General features: G+C 42.8%; 1 protein-coding gene across 1 annotated transcript in view; it reads left to right on the forward strand.

The window, feature by feature from the left end:
- B4GALT5 (beta-1,4-galactosyltransferase 5) overlaps positions 1 to 21,906 on the forward strand; it is a 76,031-nt gene that overhangs the window by 34,693 nt on the left and 19,432 nt on the right. The gene's annotated exons all lie outside the window — the stretch shown is intronic.

The following is a 21,906-nucleotide window of genomic DNA, read 5'->3' on the forward strand; positions in this document are numbered from 1 at the left end:
TGCAGTGAAGCGGCATTAAGTTCACTGAGAATACCGGGCTGCCATCACATCACTCCTGCGCATTCCTGGAACTTCTGCTCATGCCGGACACAAACTCTGCACCTGTCAAACCACAACTCCCCAGCCCTGCCTTTTCCTGCTCCTTGGTAATCACACTCTGCTTTGTCTATATGAATGTGCCTGTTACAGGTCCCTCCCATAAGTGGGATCATGTGGTATTTGTACTTCTGTTTCTGGCTTATTTCACTTGGCATAACATCCTCAAGGTTCATCCATGTTGTAGCCTGTCAGTGCTTTCATTATTTTTTTTTAAACCTCTTTGAATAATTAATACAAACCGCTTATATTGAGGCCTGTTTCAAAGAGGAGGTCCTTGCTTCTGAGAGGTCTCAGTGATTTAGCCTTGTGTTCCAGAACATTCCTGGTCTCTGGATCTGAGAAGCTGTAAGAGCTTGAGGACCGGTACCTTCAGCCCATGCAGCCCCCTTCTTCTTGTTTGTGTGACTAGTAAAATAGTGACCGTGATAATAAGTAGCTGGACGATTGCTTCTCTGACGTGATCTGGTGGATTTTCTGCTATTATGTGGCATTTTAAAATCAGGACAGGGTGGTCTCATTTGAAGTCGATAGAAAACCTGAAACAGGGACAGCTTATAGGTAGCAGGTGTGTCAGAATAGATCCTTCTGGAAATGGGATGAGAGGTATTTCTGGAGAGCATAATGTTAGAGCTTGCTCATTTGACAAATTGCTAAGGTTGGGAACAAGTCCTGCAACGTTTGCCTGTTGCTTCAAGGCATTGGTGGTGTTATTCGCCCTATCTCCTTGACTCTGTGCTAGATAGCAGCAGTATTTATGGCAGGGAGTGCATTGAGGGAGAACCTGGCCCTCCTTTCGGGTTCAGGAGTTAAGTTCACTGAAAGCTCAGTTGACAAGTGAACAAGGCGTTGTTTGTTTAAACAACATTCAGTCTCCTAGGCAAGGCTCAGTAATGTTCTTTACTGTGGTGGCAGAGAATGGTGGAGAGTAGAACAAAAACGAATTTTTAGTTTCACTTGAAGAGTGGCACTTGCAAAAAAAAAAAAAAAAAAAAAGGAGTTAAAAAAGTTTCACTATTTTTTGAGAAGAAAATTAGAGGCAAGAAGTTGTTTTCAGGACGCAGCCCTGGGGTGGTGGCTTCCGGTGGAGCTTTCAGGTCACTTCCCAGAGCTCATTGAGTCGTCCCAGCAGTGCTAAAAACCGTCCACGGCAAAGAGTTGACAAGAAAGATCAAAGTATCCATTGTTTTCTCCTTTTCAACTGTGGTTAGTTTGGGCTCTGGCTCTAGGTTTTAAAATTTTTTTTTTTCTCTTTTTACGTAACCACCTAGTGGGCGAGGGATGGAATGCACATATCTGGGAGATGGGAGGGGTCTTTGCTTCGGGCTCCATAAACGCTGAGAACTTTTCCCCTTTGCCAGTTAGCTGTAAGAGCAGCGGCAGCCTGTACTGAGTGAGGTACTTCCCGCAGGCCAATAGTAGCAAGCTTGGTGAGAGCTTGTAGGCCACATCAAAGCAAGTGTTTTGACTCTCCACTTGTTTTTCTATAAAATGGAAATAATGATACTTCATTGAAATTAAATGAAACCCCTTAATTTTCTTCTTGATGAAGGTTTGTGCAAGGAGGAAGTTTGAAAAGAATGTGGCCTTGTTATCTGTCAGCCTCACTGTGTCCCACCAAAGGCCCTGTGAGCCCCTGGATGGCTTCGAGGGCTCAATGATCTGTATCCTCTCCTGCATGCATTGCTAGGCTTTTTTAAAGATCCCCTGGCCAGCTGATTAGTAGTCTTGCCCTGCAGAGGGGGCATCCACACCATTGGGTATATCAGCTTAAGGACTCATGGCTAAATAGGAAGGCACTTACATTCTTTGAACAGTAGGCAAATCAGCTCAGGAAAGGGCCTAAACTCTTGTCCAGCCAAATTACTATCTACTTGTCGGGACTATAAATAATGCTGTGACATGCATTTAATCCTATTTGAGTTCCAGGGTTGGTTCTGCTTTTCTATCTTGATTCCCTTGGGCTGTCTCTGGGAAATTAGTAACCAAGTTGACCTTCATCTTTTAATTTGGCTCAGGAGCCCCAGGCTGTATCTGATTGGTATATCAGGAGGGGTGATATCTAGGCTCCCTTCCAATGTCATCTGATTTTCTACCTTGCCATTTTCCTGTGCTTTGAAGAAATAAAATTTATTTACTCTGTGTCTTAAGGTGGAGAATAGCTCTTTTAAAAAACCTTATTTTTTAAAATTTTATTTTTTTTTTTAAAGTGCTCTGCGTCCAGTGTGTGGCTTGAATTCACAACCCCAGCAGTAAGAATCACATGCTCTTCCCAACTGAGCCAACCAGGTGCCCCAAGATGGAAAATATCTTCTAGAACATGTGCTAACATATGACTTAAAAGATAATTTCAACTATCACGTTAGCCAAATCTTTGTGTAATTTTGCAGGACATGACTTTTATTTTGTATTGCATTCTGATTACATTTAAATTTTGTCGTATCCATTCAGTTGGATAATAAAAAAGCAGTTTCTCCCATTTCCCTATAGAGACAGTTCACTTCAGAAATCATAAATGGATTGAGTGAGAATCAAAGAAGCCTTACTTTAACATCATTGCCAAGAAGTATTAGGGGTCAGAGATCGGTGTTCACAGTCTAAGTGGTACGAAAGCGGATTAAAAAATAGGAATACTGGGGGTACCTGGGTGGCTCAGTTGGCTAAACTTCTGCTTTCGGCTCAGGTCATAATCCCAGGGTCCTGGGGTCGAGCCCCCGCATCAGGCTCCCTGCTCAGCAGGGAGACCTCTTCTCTTTCTCCCATTCCCTCTGCTTGTGCTCTCTCTCTATGAAATAAATAAATAATATATATTTTTTTAAATTAAAAAAATAGGAACACTAGTACAGATTAGCCCGAGTTGTCATAGATTAAAGAGCAGCGCGGTCCTGGAAGTGCGACCTTGGGAAACTGCTTTTGGGTGCCATGCTGGGGTGGGGTGGGGTGGGGGGGATGGTGCATGTTTTACCAGGCTCAGTGTCTGTGGTGTTCTGTTAGGGCCTGGCTCTGGGGAGGGAGATTCGGACTCTCCTCCTCAGGAGGAACTTGTATTTTAGTTGAGCGTGGGTCATCTCTGCACAACAGCTCGTGTAGTTATGACCACCTTTGAAGTCGTGTGGTTTCTTTCTAGCCCATGCTCACCACATGACATCAGAAAGTTGTAGTGCTCTCCGGCTAGCACTCTAAGCTTCTGAAAAGGCTGCATGCAGACAAGGAAGTCAGCAGAACTATAGCGCCTTTTAGAAGATAGGCACACACACCTCCTGGGGTGGTATTCGAATGCCTGGGTCTTGTAATTTGGGGATGATTATGCCTTTATGTAGCTAGAGGAATACAGAAGTTACTCTTCGCTTCTCAGAATGACTCCCCTTCATTATTACTCACCAGAAAGCAGCAGGCGCTAGTCCTCTAAACACAGAGGATGCATGCTGTTTAACCTTGTTCTTCTCAAGAGTGAGAACACTCACTGTGGAGGGCTTCCTTTTCCTCCCCCAGTGTGGACAGCTGCTCGCTGTCTTGGATCCGGTTGTGCTTCTCCTCCCTTCGGTCAGCTTCTTAGTAGTTTTGCTGTGTGCTGCTGTAGTCCTGGCACCACGCGGCCTGACACACTTTGCAGTCAGGGAGCATCTGCCAAGTGCAAACAGGGGTGCCTGTAAGAGCAAGGGGACTTCTTCTAGAAGGAGGAGATCACTTGACAGATACATCTCTACTGGGTCTGGAAGGTACCCGTTTATCCTTCTCTCTCTGTTTGACAAGGTTAGTATCTTCAGTCAATAGCTTAACTTTACCTCTGTTTTTATTACCACCCCCAAGCATAAATTATTTAACCAAATGCAGACATAATCTCATAAAATTACTCGGTGTTAGTGACCTGCTGTGAGCATTATTTTCTTGAGTGTGTTGTGCTCTAACCACAAATTAGCAAAGACATTTAAAATTTACTGTGAATCCATTTAGAGGGGTTATTGTAGTTGATGTTACCTGATTTTTTTTTTTTTTTAAAGTAGGCTGCACACCCAGTGTGGAGCCCAACGCAGTGTTTGAACTTAAAACCTTGAGATCAAGAGTCAGATGCCTAACCAACTGAGCCATCCACGCAGGCACTCCTACTTTTATTCTTATATAGGTCATAGCTTTCCTAGAACAATTTTTTTTTTTAAAGATTTTATTTATTTATTTGGCAGAGACAAAGCAAGAGAGGGAACACAAGCAGGGGGGAGTGGGAGAGTGGGAGAGGGAGAAGCAGGCTCCCCAAGGAGCAGGGAGCCCCATGCGGGGCTCAATCCTAGGACCCCAGGTCATGACCTGAGCCGAAGGCAGATGCTTCACAACTGAGCCACCCAGTTGCCCCCTTTTTTTGTTGTTGTTTCACTTTTTACCCCTCAAAAATTTCTCAGTTACCCCATCCATGGCCTGGCCATTTTATGAGTAGGGATCCAGAAAGTGCCAAGTTTTGGGGGCCTGGATTTGGAGGAGAGGGGAGGGAGTCTTTAACCAGAAAACTCTGGGCCTGTAGTCTTTAAGAATTGGGGTTTTTTTAGGGTGGCCTTAAAGATAAAATCACTCATCCCCTTAATGATTTGCCAAATTGTTGAAGTACAAGTCTAGAGCTAAAAATTTTGCTCCGTTTTAACAGTGATCTAATTGTGAAAATCACAGATGGCTACTGACAGTTTATGAACGTGAGGCATTTGCTGATTTTCAAAATAACAGTGGGAAAGGAAAAGCCAAGGTGAGACGAGAAACTGAAAATCATATAGCCACATTACTGGGCGTCGGGGTCTTCAGACAGCCGAATAAGCGAAACAGACTACAGGCATAGGAGATTGGCTCGTGATTGTACTAGTTAAAGTCCCGGCCTCCCCGTGCACGGAGCCCTTAGAGCATTGCTTGCAGCAGCTTATTGGTCAGGTCCCTCCGCCAACAAACCCACAGGGCCCTCCGCAGCTTGGAAGCCTGGGGAGTCTAGGTGTTGGGCGTGGTGGGAAATGTTAATTGGCCTCTGAGCGAACTAGCTAAACTGCTAGGATTCTTATCCCTTGATAAACTTACTCCCTCCGGCGGTCTTGTTAACATTTAAAAATAAAATGCTAAATCTATTACAAAGCACCCTAATTTAATTTTTGTGGCATTTCTGTGTTCTGTGGTTGTCAGCAGAGGGTCGTTTTCATAAAGTTTTTAGGCATACTGAGTTTTAACTCTTAACCTATCCAAGGTTGTTTTTTTGATTGTTGGGTGTGCAGTCCTAGGAATTTTTGTCTAAGAATAAGGTCGACCCAGGAATTTTTAGTCACTTTTCTTTCGGTTAACCTGCAAAGGTAATTTTGAAAGGGAGTGACAAAACAAGCCAAGCTAGGAATGTACGGAAAGAGAGGGAAGCACAGCTGGGTTTGGCGGTCACTGGCGTGTCTCCATTCCCCCTCCCTTTTCATCCTGAGCACGTGCTGTTCCTTGTGATCGTTGATTTTTCCTGGAACTTTTTCCTTGACTTTGTCTCAGGTTTTTTTTCTCTTTAAGTTCCAGGCGGGAAAAGCAGTGTTGTCTGAGATCTTGGCTGGTGGCGTGGAGTTGGTGCTGTTCAGGGAGGGTGGAACTGGGGAGTGGCAAGATAAGAAATTGCAGAGACAGACCAGGTTTTATGGACCCTGGTGAGTCATGCTATGCAAGAGGAGTTTGATCTTGACCTTGACGGCAGTGCAAAGCCATTCAAATATAAACTGAGGGAGCAACAGGAAAATTTATTTGTAATTTCTCTACAGTTCGCCTGTAAAATTATATGAAAAGAGTATAGGCAGTTCTTGGTTTCAGAAACAAAAAAAAATTTTGTTGGCATAGGATAGCCACCAAATGCTTTAGCTTCTTATGTGAACATTACTTATGTATTTACTCCCCATATTATAATTTTTGATCCATTTACAGGATTCTTAATACGGTATTAATTTACTTTAATTTAGATTTAGTTAGTAATTTAGATAACATCCAAAATCAAAACTTTTCGGGGCGCCTGGGTGGCTCAGTGGGTTAAGTCGCTGTTTTCGGCTCAGGTCCTGATCTCAGGGTCCTGGGATCGAGCCCCGCATCGGGCTCTCTGCTCAGCAGGGAGCCTGCTTCCTCCTCTCTCTCTGCCTGCCTCTGCCTGCTTGTGATCTCTCTCTGACAAATAAATAAATAAAATCTTAAAAAAAAAAAATCAAACTTTTCCCCTTCATTTTTATTATGAAAAAATTTAAGCCTGAGAAAAATTTAGGAGAGTAAACACAGTGTACATATTACCCTTCATCAGGGGTCAACAATTATTACCATTGGTTTATTTTTAAATTAACTGGAAAGAGTAACCCCCCAGCCATGTGAAATTAAACTGTAGATATAGCAGACATTTAACATCTAAATGCATCAGCACACATCTCTTAAAAATGATAAGGATTGGGATGCCTGGTTGGCTCAGTTGGTAGAATATACAACTCTTGATTTTGAGGTTATGAGTTCAAGCCCCACCGTGGGTACAGAGATTGCTTAAAAATAAAATCTTTTAAAAACATGATGAAGATGTTTTCCTGCATAACCACAATACTGTTAGTAAGATTAAGAAAATTAACAGTACTTTGAAAATACATTCTGATGTCCAGACCATATCCAGATTTCCCAAAGGGTGCCCAAAGGGTTATTTATAGCCACCCTCCCCTCAGATCACATACTATATTTGATTGTGTCTCTTCAGTCTCAGTCTGTAGCCGCCTTCCCGCCCCTCCCCATTCCCCTCATTATAGTAACTGTTCTAAGAGAATGTTCTACATTCTGGAATTGCTTGCTGTCATTTTGATGTGTTTTTTAAAAATTCCCCTGAATTTTTGTCAACTGGGAGACGGTTCTGATAGCTTGATTAGATGGAGGTTACAAGTCACTGGTAGAAATATTCTGAAGGTAAAATAGTAGCTTGTTCCAGTGTTAGCATGATCCCTTGGTCAAGGGTTGTCCGTCTGAACTCTCCACTGTAAATGTATGTTTTCCCCTTTGCAATCAAGTAATCTGGAGGAAGAATTTTTTTTTTTTTTTTTAATGTTTCAGGATAGTCTTAACAGTTTTGACCATGCATTATGCTTTCCAGTATTCTCTTGCTTGGCCCCTCTGTTTCTGTGGACTAGGTAGATCTTGAGCATTGCTTAAACAGGTGAATATCACTTAACTAAATAAAGAAATGCTAGTGTCTGATCGTTCTGGGCCAAGTGAAAGACAAAGCAATACAATAGATGAGAAAAAATGAGTCCAGCGTTTTGCATGGCTCGGAGGACCCCTTTCTAAGACTACAGTTTCATGTCTGCTAAGCACAAACCATCTGGTCTAGAGGAAGGGTTCATACCTCTAGGGTGTCAAGGGAAGATCTTTCTTTGTTAAGTGTGTATGCCGAGAGTCAAGATGTTTTCAAGTGCTTTCTCTGGTAATTGTTGCCTTTCTCTGGAAATGATGGCTCTGATTTCACGTGTCGTAACAGTGTAAGTATTAATGTCAGCTAGGATGATGCTTTTTGGAAACATTTGAATTCCTAAAGAGTAGATAACCCTATTAGTCTGTTATAGTCTTCTGGGCTAACAGTAATATGATTATAATATATTATCCCCATAGGACATGGAGAATAATCTCCTTTCCAAAAGAGGATCAGGAGGGCAGTCAAAGAACTGTCCGTGGATGGATACTTCGGGATCGTGGGCTAGGTGGAGGAAGCGTGCTTGGTGAGGTTTTAACTAGAAGGATTGGAAGTTCTAAGGTAATTTTGAATCATTAGGGTGTAGGTGAAGGTGAAGTAATGGTTTAGGATTGGGGAAATTATTTCAGTCTGCAGCAGTAGAGTGAAGAGCTACTAACGCAGAAGCTTGGTTGTGTTTGTGTACTGCCTGCTCCCCCCGCCATTAAAATCATTAAAATTATTGTTTAAAAAATGAAGAGAAAGAGGGGTGCCTGGGTGGTTCAGTCGGTTAAGCATCTGACTCTTGGTTTTGGTTCAGGTATGAGCTCAGGGTCAGAGATGGAGCCCTGCTTCACAGAGCTTGCTTGATAGTCCCTCCCCCCTCTGCCTCTTGCCCCTGGAGCTCGTGTTTGCGCACTTACTCCTCTATCTCATAAAAAGAATCTTGTAAAAAAATGAAAAGAAAGAAAAAGACCATGTTTGAAGGCAGCATTCCTAGAGTGTGTTCATAGATACTCAGTGGGTGCTCTGTGAAAAAGGGATTCTCAGTAACTCTGGAAACTTCAAAATTTGGGGTCAATTCAAACAGATTTGGTTACTGCAAGAACTTACGCTGTTGGAACAGAGAATTTCATTATACAAGGATTTTTCTGATGGCCATGGAATGCTGCATTGTAACAAAGAAAAGAAAGTGCAGAAACCCCATAATTCTAAGCAGAGATGCCACTGAATATTTGATGTACAAATTTTAAAACTTCTATATGTATATTTTCCTGTGTCTTTTTCTTTAATTCAGATATGCTGTACTATATACATTCTTCTACAGGATGATTTTTTTATTTTTAAAGATTTTTTAAATTTATTTGACAGACAGAGATCACAAATAGGCAGAGAGGCAGGCAGAGAGGGAGGAAGGAAGCAGGCTCCCTACTGAGCAGAGAGCCCAATGCGGGGCTCGATCCCAGGACCTGGCTTTAACCCACTGAGTCACCCAGGCGCCCCTACAGGATGATTTTTTTTTTTTTAAGATTTTATTTATTAATTTGACAGACAGAGATCACAAGTAGGCAGAGCAGCAGGCAGAGAGAGAGGGAGAAACAGGCTCCCTGCTGAGCAGAGAGCCCGATGCGGGGCTCGATCCCAGGATCCTGGGATCATGACCTGAGCCGAAGGCAGAGGCCCCAACCCACTGAGCCACCCAGGCGCCCCAGGATGATTTTTTTTAGATTAAATAATGATTGCTTAGATTTCCACGGTGTGACTTTGCCTTAATTTTTATCCCTAGTCCCTTTTTTTTTGCACATGGAGGTGGGTTTGTGGGTTTGCCTATATAAATAGTACTTCAATAAACATCCTTGAACATACAGATTTATCCAGTTACTTCTTGAGGATGAAAAGCTGAAGTGGTAGCTGTTGGGCTAGAAGGTGAGGGTTTCATTTTGACACGCATTGCCAGGTTGCCCTCTAAGGGTTGGTTATCCCAATTTATGTTCCTTCCATCAGGCATGAGATACCTATGTCCCCACATTCTCACCAGCATTTATTATTATCAGTCCCTTTCTATTTTTTAATTTTTTATTAAGTAGGCTCCATGCCCAGTCTGGAGCCCAACTCGGCGTCTGATCTCTCCACCCTGAGTTCAAGACCTGAGCTGAAATGGAGAGTCGGAAGCCTAAGTGACTGAACCACCCAGACACCCCCCAGTATTATCAGTCTTTTGAAAATGGAAGCAACTTCTCTGGCTTCATCCTAAAATCTTGGGTTTCATATTTGCAAAAGGGTAGAAGAAACTTAGCTGTAGGCAGATAGCATTTCATAGGTAAAGAGGTTCAGCTCTTTGCTATAGAATTGCATTCTTTTAAATCATCACTAAATCATAGTTTTTCACTATGATAAGAGGAAGGAAATACATAGACTTAGAAGCCCTTTTATGATCCTTGTTATTGTAGGTAGCTTCCGTGTAATGTCCTGCGGGGCTTGTTTGGAGAAGGAGCTGGCTCTGAGAATGTGCTTTCCCATCCATTCGGAGGCCCTCCAGTTTTATCATGAAAGGGCGCCGAGGCACCATTGTTACAGAAGTGAAGGCCAACAGTGTAGGACAGTCAAACCCTAACCAGCTGTGGAAAGGTAGAGGAGAGAAGGCAGATGAATGTTCCAAAGTGAAGAAAGGAGAAAACACGCTTAGAATTGTGAGATTTTGAATGTAAGGAGACTTGGCAGTTCAGTGATCCTCAACAACCTGAGGGAAGGGAGAAGAATCAGAATGTTTCCGTATTCTGTACTCTTACATTTTGAATGCATGTAGTGTAGTTCTTTCTGCAGATCTCCTGTGTCTCAGTGATGGAGGTTGAGGCTTGGTTGGAAAGATTGAGAAAGCTGCACACAGTTCAACATGAATGTTGTATAGATGGGGTGGCCGAGGCCCGGAAACCGCAGAGCCAGCCAGGGATGGAACTCCAACACTGGTATTGTTGACTTCCCCAGTTGAGGAGTTTCTTCTACACCATCTTCCTTAAAAGTAAGATTTTTATGTGGAGTTTCTTACTCTGCCCATCATACCTGTCTTTTGTGCGGTATACATCTAATCCACTTCCCAAGAGACAGAAAACTAGAACTCCTTGTCAGTACGTAAATTCCTGGATCTTGTTGACATTTCTGGTTCAAAGAAGCTCTCCTGGGCTTAAAGGCGGGGAGGATTTGAGGAGTGGCTGTTTATCGACAGCCTTTCTAGAACAGAGTGTTGATGTGGAGATAATTCAAGTATGACAGCTGCATAAACCTTACCTACTTGCTGCCCCCCACACCCCCAGCCTAACAGCTAAAGAATGAAATCACAAATGTTCTGTTTATTAATGTTTATTGTCAGATAATTTCAGTCTGGCTGGAGGAATCCTATGTGTGTGTGTGTGTGTGTGTGTGTGTGTGTATATATATATATATATCCTCTCTCTATATATATTTATTAATGTATATATATATATTAAACTGTTGTAAAGTTGTAGAAACAGGAGGTCAATTCACATACTGTTAACACCTAAGCCCATGGGTAACCTTGCCTCTAGCCTTCTTTTGCCTCATGCATATGCTTATTCTTTAGCACTTGTTACGATAATCTAACAGAACTTTGTTCCTGTTAAGTATAGTAGTCTGTGCTAGGTATTCTACATTTGTTGTGTCTCTGAGGTTTCATAGCTTTTTAAAGCTGTATAAGATTCCAAGAATTGTATGTATCACAGTTAACCTGTTACCTTATTGTTGCTTTTGAGTTGTTTTCCAAGTTTTTGCTTTTAGAAATCATTTAATAAAAGACTTAGTGCAAAGAATGTCTGCATATTTGGAATAGTTTCCTTGAAATTGCTTGATGAGAGGATATGAGCATTTTTATGGCTCTTTGTTGAATTTGCAAACAGTTTTTCCAAAGGGTTATACCAATTTACACTTAACACCAGCAAAGTTAGTCAAGTGTAAGTTTCACTCTGTCTGCCCTTTTCTGGCTGAATCTTTGTGGTGTGGTTGCAGAAAAGCGAGTACTTCTAGCTTTCAATAACAGGTCACCTCCACCAAACGACCACAACAGCATGCTGTGTGCTGAGCCATAGTTCATTAATTTAATAAATAGCTAAGTGTCTGCTATTAATCAGACATTATAGATGAAAAAAATAAAGAAAACAGTCCGTATTCTTACAACCTGCTGGAAGAGCCGTGCTCAGATGTGTGGGGTCGTGGATAAGACTTTGTGTCAGTGGGAAAAGAGCCAAAGTCATTCTAATCCTGGGGGGTGGGGTGATACCAGGAAAAGCTATGAAAGGGACCAGGACAGTTTCGTTGAACCAGGTTTCGGCAGAGCGCATTCACACGGAGGCGTGGTGGCCTGACAATGGGGAGGTGAGGCCCAAGGGCTGGGCTGAGCCTTTGTTTGGAGCCCGCAGCAACATTGTTTTCACGGCCCTCCCAGAGACTTCACTCCCTAGGGCAGGGGCTGTAGGCATTGTGTGGGCAGCACCAGGAAGGTAATTCCTAGTTTTTAATGACCCAGGGTTCCATGCAGGTTGCACAGTACAGAATTGGGGTATCCGTGTTGGCTGAGCCCCTCTTGTGGGTATGTACTTGAGGAGGTTGGGAATCACGCTGTTAAGAATTTGGGGGGAACAGCGAAAGCTGAAGTGACTGCCTTAGGCTGCTTGGCTAGTTAATACTTGTTCAGGCAGAATTTTCATTTTGAATCTCATGTACAGTTTAATAATTTAACAGATAATAGACTAACAGGTCGGTGGAAATGTTTACAGAGGATTTCATAGTTGTTAATTTTTACCACTTGGGTTTTTGGTTTTTGTTTTGTTTTTTTTTTTTTAATAGCTGGGAATAATAACTAGGGAGGGTGGAAAAAAGAACCTGTGATTGACTTGGCAGTTTTTCTGCTTCAGATGGGAAGAACCAGGAAAGAAAAAGACTTGGCAAGTGAAATTTTTCCCCCAAAATAGTTTTGGGGGTTCCTTAATCTCTTAATGTTTCCTTGCCAACACCCAGTTTTCTTTAAATATTTTTTGTGTGAAAATTGCCACACAGTTGCTCCTGAACATTAAAATAGATGTGCCAAAGGCTGTAAATTTGTTGTCAAAAAATTCCTTGCATTTTTTTTTTTTTTTTTTTTTTTTTTAAAGACAGCATGCACAAGTGTGGAGAGGAGGGGGAGCAGAGGGAGAGAGAGAGAATCTTAATTAAGCAGGCTCCACACCCAGTGTAGAGGCCCACACCGGGCTCCCATCTCACAATCCTGAGATCATGACCTGAGCCGAAATCAGGAGTTGGAGGCTTATGACCTGGTGCCCCAAAAAACTTCCTCGCATCTTAAAAACAAAAACAGGTTTATTTTCTTTCTTAAGTATGTGTCACTGGGCACCCACAACCTTGGATCTTAATATCTCTCAGTGTGTAGTATAAGCCTCCAACATTTAAGTAGATCTGAAATGCAGAAATTCAGGATTCACATTAGAGTTTCAAACTTACTACATTTTTGTAAAACTTAAAGTTTTGGGGACTCACCATACTATATATCATGAGCACCGGCATGGACTACTGAAATATGATATTGGAAGCCAATTGGGGGTATGATATTGACAGTGAAGATCCCGATAAAAGGAATCTGTAAGCAAAGTGTGGGAACACGAGCTGTGTATTTAAGGGATTTGTAGGCATTTGAGAACCTGAGAAGATGACGGAACATAGTATTCATTAAAAACTTGGACTCTCTAAATGAAAATTTTTTAATAAATAAATAAATAAATACTTGGACTCTGGAGACAAATCTTGGCTACACACAGTCAAGTTAATTTTCCAGTCCTGAGGCCCCTCATCTATAAAATGAGGGTGGTAACCTACCCTGATTTAATGTAAAGAGGGAGTGAGGTGACACAGGTATTTGGGAAAGTGCTGGCACACCGGGGCTCAGAAAATGTATTCCTTCTCCCAGGAATCCTCTTTATAAGCAGAATACTAGTGGATGCATTCTTTATACAATACCTCTGTACAGAGCAGTGAACATCGATGATCTCTTTTTTCGGTGGTGAGATCAGTTATTTTTTCTGGTTCTTATTTTTCTCAGAAAATATTGGTCAAAAAAGGTAGTGAACGGGGCACCTGGGTGGCTCAGTGGGTTAGGCCTCTCTGCCTTCGGCTCAGGTCATGATCCCAGGGTCCTGGGATCGAGCCCCGCATCGGGCTTTCTGCTCAGCGGGCACCCTGCTCCCCTTCCTCTTTCTCTCTGCCTGCCTCTCTGCCTACGTGTGATCTCTTGTCTGTCAAATCAATCAATCACTCAATCAATCTATCTATCTATCTTTTTAAGGGGGGGGTAGTGAAGGTTTTGCAGTACTCTCCCACGGCAAAATTCAAGTCCAAAACTCTGATGACACATCTCTGTTCTTTGTTTCCCCTACATTTGCATCTTATCTTATCTTGTGTCTCTTAATGTGTGGGGGAAGGGGGGAGAAAGTGAGCAGCCTTCCCTTTTCCTCTAGTCCTTCCTTTTCTGCTTCTGTTCTCTTTACATTCTCTCTCTTTCCCGGTTCTTTATTTTGAGAGCGTGGACATCTGAATGGAGTATAACCCTGGTTCATAAGATTTGTTGCAGGCATGTTTTCCTGCGTTGTATTTGACACTGTTATAAATCACACATTGCATGGTCTGTAGGGGTGGACAGAACAGAGATGCCTGGTGTGAGTGAACCCAGCGAAAGAACACGGAGTCTGGCAGCCCACTCGAATGCGAAGCAGCCCCTTGCTCACTCCAGAAGCCTGCCCCTCACCACAGCCCTCCCCCCCCTGTAGTTAGTATGAGTAGTCCCCAGGTTTCTATTTTTCACTCCATCTGCTGGCTCCAAGATTTGGCAGACAGAATGTTCCTCCTGCTGCTTCACGTCGAGTGAAAATATGGCCTTTGGTAAGACTTGGACACCCAACTTTTAGTAACCAAGTGGGATTCTGCACACGCAGGCTCAGTCAGCTCGTCCAAACTTTCTTCCTTGGATAAAGGAACTTAGGTCTAGATACTAAAAAATCAGTCCCTTATCTGGAGCCTATCTGAGTAGCGGTGAATTCACTTGCTTTGATGAATACCTGCTAGTTGGCCCACTGGAAATCTGATCCTGGACTATTTCTTCAATGTCAAGCCCCTAAATATAGCACATAAAGCCCTTTGTGATCTCACCGCCTCTGTCTTTCTAGCCTCCCTTCTCGTTTTTGCAGTATATACCCTTCAGTCCAGCCCTGCTGAACTGCTTTTTGATTCTCAAACACGTGTTCTCCCTTGATGCCCGTTGGTCCTCCTGGGTGCTCTTCTCCAGCCTATGCTGCACTCTTCTTTCCAGACCCGACCCTAGACTCAACCTCTTCTTTTTTTTCTTTAAAGATTTTATTTATTTATTTGACAGAGAGAGCACACACAAGCAGGGGTAGCGACAGGCAGAGGGAGGGGGAGAAGCCTCCTTGCTGAGCAGGGAGCCCAATGCAGGGCTCCATCCCAGGACCCTGGGATCATGACCTGAGTCAAAAGCAGAGGCTTAACTGACTGAGCCACCCAGGTGCCCCTAGACTCCACCTCCTTGAGAGTATTTTCCCGACCCTGCCTCAGTATGATTAAGAGCCACTCTCCTGTCCCTTGGACACATGACCAGTTACAGTTTCCTTGTCTGGGTAATGTACTACAGATAATCTCAAGGACTGCTCTATCATACTACAGATAATCACAAGGACTGCTCTATCTTATTTATAGTTAACTTTTTATCCACAGAGCAGAGGGCAGTTTTTGGCACATAATAGGTGTATAAGAAGTGTCTTACCTGGTTTGCCTTTTGTATGTTTCTTTTTATAAAAATGTATGAGTGTATAAATTTCACCTCATTGCTGAAACAGCACACGTGCGTGTGTGTGCACACAGTTAAGGCTTTTTGCTTTTTTTTCCATTTAACAAGATATCCTGGAATTCAGTTTACAGGTTTTATTTACTCTTTTGGGGGGGGGCATAAATTTTATGTAAATATACTTACTATTCACAAATAAGTAAACAGCTTGATGAGTTTTTACAAAATGAACACACTTTTGTATGCCCAAGAAATAATAAATATTCCTAGAAGCCCCCTTCAACCCCACCACCCATCCCAAGGATATGTATTCTCCTGACTTCTTAGGCTATACACTGGTTGTGCCTGTTTTCAGCTTGATTTACGCGGAGTGACACCATGTGCTCCTTGGTGTCTTTGTTCCTCATGATGTGTGAGAGATCGGTCGGTAGGGTTGCATATAGTTACGGTGGTTCATTCTGGTCGCTGTATAGTATTCCAAGATCCAGATAAGCTACAAATTTTTAATTTGTTCTACTGTAGAAGGACTTATGGGTTCTTTCCAGTTTGGGGCTATTTTTAATGGTTCCTCTCTTTTCTTTATGGCCTTGTAGTACTTCATCCATCCATGTGAGTGTACGAGAATTTATAGTACTCCCGCCATCCATGTGAACGTACAAGAATTTATTCAACCAGTCTTGTTTGGATAGACATTCAGGTTTTTCTCAGTGTTTTTCTGTTACAGGTAATGTTGTATAAGGTTTCATTTTGTTTCGTTTTTTTATGATGATTCATTTATTTAAGAGAGAGAGTATGCATGAGAGTGGGGAAGGGGACAGAGGGAGAGGGAGAATCTTCAACCAGATTCTTCAACCAGAATCTTCCCTGCTGAGTGGGGAGCCCAGTGTGGGGCTCGACCTCATGACCCATGAGATCATGATCTGAGCTGAAAGCAAGAGTTGGATGATTAACTGACTGTGCCACCCAGGTGCCCCTTTTGTATAAGGTTTTGAATAAACTTGCACATTATATTAAGAACATGGGGGGAGACAAAAACTAGACAACTTTGGGAGGAGGGGAAATAGCCAAGAACATTTTTGGGGGGAAAACCTAATCTGTTTGGCAGTTTTGCTCAATTGATAAAAAGTAATTGCTGAACTTTTCTTAGGAACAGGTTAGTTCATGGAACAACATTTGGGTTTTCTCTTAAAGGAGAGGTAGCTAATATAAGAGAAGGGCTTGGAGTCCCATATCTCTGCCTCCTTGGGCGCAGCCAAGTTCAGTGTTCAGTATCCTGACCGGCTTATTCACATATTGGTTGTGCATCTTCTGGGTTCAGACACACTGTTCTCGCCACCTGGGGTCTATCTCCTTGACCTCATGGAGCTCACATTCCAGTGAGGGAGGTATGCAGTAGACAAGACAAATAAGAAAATATGTAGTATATCAAATGGGAAGATAAAGCAGATTGGGCTGTGTGGGTACGTACATGTGTGCATGTTGGGGTGTTTGCTTTTTGGGGATAAGACACAGATCTTTAAGAGTAGTCAGGAAAAGAATGGCTTTCTTTTCCTCCTCGTAGATTACCAAGCCAGATGTAACAAACACGAAGAATTATACATGTTTAGGATAACAAATTACGAGCTCTTTAAGTATACAGGATCTTGTAATGTTGTCTTTTCCTTGGATTATTTTGCTTCTCATCTGGAATGTCAGATCTCATTATCTTGTAAGGAATTTTTATGAGTCAGAGTCATTTATTAATGTGTGTGTTCAAGTGAAAATCATTTACCTGATTCATATGGATATGGAGGCTGACCAGAATTCTAATGGAGAGGAGAAAGTATGTCTTCCCATTAGGAGACCCAGTGCTTTGCTCCCCGAAACGCTCCAGTTAAAGCCATGGCCCAAGGCTACTTACATTGGCAACTGGATGGAAATTTCCAATTATGCAAACCTGAATGGAGCTTACTTTTTCTCCATTGCATTCTGGTCATAAGAGATCCTTCAACCTAGGTACTGGGCCTCGATAATAATGGTTTCTCGTGAAAGCGTAAAAAAGTTACTAGTAAGCCTGAATTTGTAGTAAATGTTATTTTAGCATTTATCACCCTGCATGATAATTTCTTGTATGTGTCTGTACCTTACCCTGTGCTGTCCTATTCATCCTTGGTTCCCTGTGGCCTAGTACTGCCTGTAAAAAGTACCCAGGAAAGCAGGTGCTCCATACATAACTTGTTGACACGATGGAGGATATAACCGCTGTGTGCCGCTTTAAATTGGGTTTTTTAGCTGTGATTCAGTCACCATTGATCAAGACCATATTATTGGAAACTACTGTTTTCCCAAAAGCTCATCAAAATCTTAGGGAACACCTGATTTCACCCTCTTGGGTTTTTGACTTTGCTGACCATGTGACCTTGGATAGATGACTTCTGGAGGACTTGACTTCCTTATCTAAAATTAAAAAATCGTGATGATATCTACTTCACAAAGATGTGTATTTTATTTTATTTTATTTAAGATTTTATTTATTTGACAGAGACAGAGATCATAAGTAGCATAGAGGCCTAGGGAAGCAGGCTCCCTACTGAGCAGAGAGCCGGATGTGGGTCTCGATCCCAGGACCCTGGGACCATGACCAGAGCTGAAGGCAGACGCTTAACGGACTGAGCCACCCAGGCACCCCAAGATGTAAATTTAAATAATTTAGGTTGAAAGCAATGTGTGTGCCTGTGTACTTCCTAGCTCAGGACAGAGCCATACACACAAATTTAGTAACAGGACTTTAATAGGGACATTTGTAAGGTCCTCTAGTTGGATTTGTATAACCGTGAGCACAGAAGAGAAAAGGGGCAGCAGTGAGGATTTTTGACTCCAGCAAGCTTCTGAATCAGTAATGTGGTGTGACTGCTATTATCAGTGACAGTCCGCAGTTATCAGTTGATTACAGGTAATGGGAAATTCTAAATTCTGTTAATAAAACGAAATTTCCCAAAGTTTTGCGGAGAATCACTTATGTTGCTAGTTATGCGGAGGAAATGGGGCTAATTGGGGAAGTGGCCAGTTTTAAATAATTGAACATCTCTGTTGTAGAATTTCTTTGGCCTTGTGTTATCCTGCATTGTGAATCTCCAAGAGAGGCTCAAGTAGACCACTTTGTAACAGATGGAATAGGGTTGCTGGTGGTCCTGCTTGTTTCTGGGCCCATCAGACTGCTCCTGGACGACTCCGTCAGCATGGCACCTCCCTTTGTCAAGTGTAGACTGCTGGGCCTCTATCCAGAGGCCAGCAGCCAGGATGCAGAGGGGCGCACAAAGGAAGTGGGGCTGCCTAGCCTTGCGGGGCAGGAAAGGTTAGGTGGGTTGAGGTGAGGGTGGAGGGAAATAGGAAAGTGCTGTCCTCGGCTATCCCAGGTGGGGGAAAAGGATTTGACTGTGGCATGAGAACCAGTGGGTAAAGTGATGGGGAAACGTTTTTGGACCAAACCCAAAGTAGGATTTTCTTCGAAGATAACTGTGGCTTACATACTGACTCAGTCTTCCTGGAAGGCACAGTTTTAGGTTTGGTGTGGAAGCATTAAATGGTGATGACAAGTGTTCCTCAAAATCCCATCCAGTCCTGAGACTGTGAATTTATGATTATTTTCTTTTGTTTGGCAGAATTTATTTCCTCGGCCTTTTATTTTTTCGAATGTTGTGCTAATTCCTGTAGATAATCAGAAAAAGCATTAATAGGTGGTTTGTGTACATTTGTTAGTTGAATGTCAAGACCAACATGTGAGTCAGTTGCTAGCCAGCTAGGACAAAATATCAACAAGGGGCCCAGTTTTGATCATTTGTTAACAGTAGCACAGAAATTCCAGAAGAAAACTGAAGAAGTATGTAAACTGGGGGTTGAAGGATTAATGTGGTTTGCATGGCAGACAGGAGAGCAGAAGCCCCCGGATGGAAGGCTTTTGAACAGGAGCAGTGTGGATAAATCTGTTAATTACGGAAAATCCATCTGGCAGCTTTGTGGAGGGAATAAAGGTTGGAGAGGCTGGCTCCTTAGTAATCGTGTAAGCCATGTGGGTTCCTGAAATCTTTGAGGGAGAGGCTGTGGCTAGAGCATGGATGAGCAGGGTCTTAAAGCTCAGTCCTTTGAGTAGAGGCACACCTGGAGCCTAGACATGGACTGTAAATTGAATAGTATTACTTGCCTCTTAGGATAATTATGAGAATTAAATGAGATAAAGAATTATGTAATTAAGTGCTCAGCAAATGTTAATCATGGTTTCTTACGTAGCTGAAGTTCTCTAGAGCCATGGTTCTGGAAATATCCTCAGACCCCCCCACTTTGGTATCACTTGTGAGCTTGCTACAAGTGCAAGTTCATGGGCCCCACGTGGGATTCCAGATCCAAGAAAGGGAGAGAGGCCTCTGGGTGGCTCAGTTGGTTGAGCATCTGGCTCTTGGGGTCCTGGGATTGTGCCCTCCCATTGCTGTCTGTGCTCAGTGGGGCATCTGCTTTTCTCCCTCTCTGTCTGCCACTCCCCCTGCTCTCTCAAAAATAAACAAACAAATCTTTTTAAAAGGGAGGGGAGAATTTAAAAGAGGGGCCAACAACAGTGTCCTTTGCAGTACAGAAGATAAAAGTACCCCAGAAGACTGAAATTTAGGGGAAGGGAAGTAGTATGTTTCTGCAGTGCCCAGCTAACAGCCTTACATGCAATGTTTAGTAAATACCTGTATTCATATTATTTTTTTTAAGACTTTATTTATTTATTTGAAGGAAAGAGTACATAAGCAGAGAGAGAAGCAGGTACCCCTGCTGATCAGGGAACCCGATGTGGTGACTTGATCCCAGGACTCTGGGATCTTGATGTGAGCTGAAGGCAGCCACTTAACTGACTGAGCCACCCAGGTGCCCCACTGTTTTCATATTATTGAAGACAGCTTGCTTAGTATTATGTTGGGGATAGAAGGAAGGTTTCAGGGCAGTTATATATAATATGTATAATGTACATACTCTATAGCCCAAATGATTTAAAAAAAAAAAAACTTTGAAACCACATTAGAAATTTGATATTGTATGGAGTTTAAATCTTCTGTTCAGGGATATTTCTAGAATCCTGTCTCCTGTGACCTGTGCTGTCTGCTGTAGATTAAAACTGAGATGTGACTCTTGCTTTCAGAGGCTTCGCAGACTTACACTTTTTTAAGGATTTGAAGCTGGTCCTTTCCGATAACTTCTCCAGCTGTAGAGAATAAATATTCTATCTGATCTCTCCTCTGCCCCTGTCAGAAGTGAATGTGTGGTTGTCTTCCCATTGGTGCAAGGCCGACTTTGAAACCACCTCATTTCTGAAAGCATTACACTGACTTTTTTTTATTATTTTATGGCTCAGGATATACCTTAGAGATCATTTAAATCCTTTGCAAGATTTTATGTCCCTATTTAATGTGGGCCACCTTGGGTTTTCATGGACAATTGTGCCAGTTGGTCTGTCCCCATCCCCACCCCTGTCTCCAGTCCAAGCACCAAACAGAGTAGCTTGAAATAAAGTAAATTGACGTCTACACTTCATTCACTTCGTCGTTATTTACTGCCCATTGTGTGCAGGACACTGTGGATAATAATGAAGTGGTGTCCATAAAACTTGCCTAATGGAAGAGCCAGGACAGCCCGAGGCCTCGTGGATGAGTCTGGCGGAGTGGCCCAGGCTCTTGGTACCATCCCTGCCTGGGGCCTGGTTGGAGGGCAGTTACGGGCTCAGATGATCTCTCCAGCACACACCAGAGTTTGGAGTTGTAAATGTGCCACCCCTGTAAGACACCCCCCTTGTACTGTGGTGAAGAGAAAAGTGGGTAGGTTAGAATGGCTGGTTAAAAAGTTGTGTTTTGAGGGGCACCTGGGTGGTTCGGTCGTTAAGCATCTGCCTCCGGCTCAGGTCATGATAGCAGCATCCTGGGATCCAGCCGGCATCCGGCTCCCTGCTGGCTAGGAAGCCTGCTTCTCCCTCTCCCTCTCCCCTTGCTTGTGTTCCTGTTCTCCACGTGTGCTCTCTCTCTTCTCTCTCAAGTAAATAAATAAAATCTTCAAAAACAGATTGTGTTTTGAAACATGGTGTTTGATGACATGGTGTTTGAGATTGCAAGGGGGCAAACAGGAACCATACTCGCTCGTCTTTGTGACTCCCTAGTTTCACATCTCCGAGACACTTCAAAAAAGCACGAGTGGAGATCATTCCCCAGGAATGACAATGGGATAGTTAATCTGAGTAATTGTTAAGAATAACTTTCTTGTTTTGTTTTGCTTTTATTGAGGTATAATTGACAGATGGGTCACAGGTGTGCAAAGCGATAGTTAAGTATTTGTACCTTGGATCAAGTTGCGGGTTCTTTGCCCATTGCTTTGGGCTTTCAGGGTGGGGCGGGTGGGTGGTCAGACTGAGGACAGTCTTTCATTATCTTCTTGTCTCTCCAGATCCCCCAATAGACCACCACTTTCAGAGATTGCCAGGACCATATCTGGACCTAAATGTTTCTAGTAGGCATAGTTTCTAGTAGGCATAGTGGTTTCCTTTCTCGGAGTATAGCTGTTGAGTATTAAGAAGGTCAAGTTAAAGGGAGATGAGATCTTTTTTAAATGTTTTAATCCAATCCATAAAGGTCTTGGGTCATCACAGTGCCAGAATACAGATTGGATATTTGAAGAATAAATTTGGTGGAATATACTTCTAAAATTTATGGGTTTGTGTCCCTCCCCCACCCCCGAAACTGCAGAATATTGACAGAAATTCCCTTTAGTCCTA

Source organism: Mustela erminea, chromosome 7 (genome assembly GCF_009829155.1).
Source record: "Mustela erminea isolate mMusErm1 chromosome 7, mMusErm1.Pri, whole genome shotgun sequence".
NCBI classification, from domain to species: domain Eukaryota; kingdom Metazoa; phylum Chordata; class Mammalia; order Carnivora; family Mustelidae; genus Mustela; species Mustela erminea.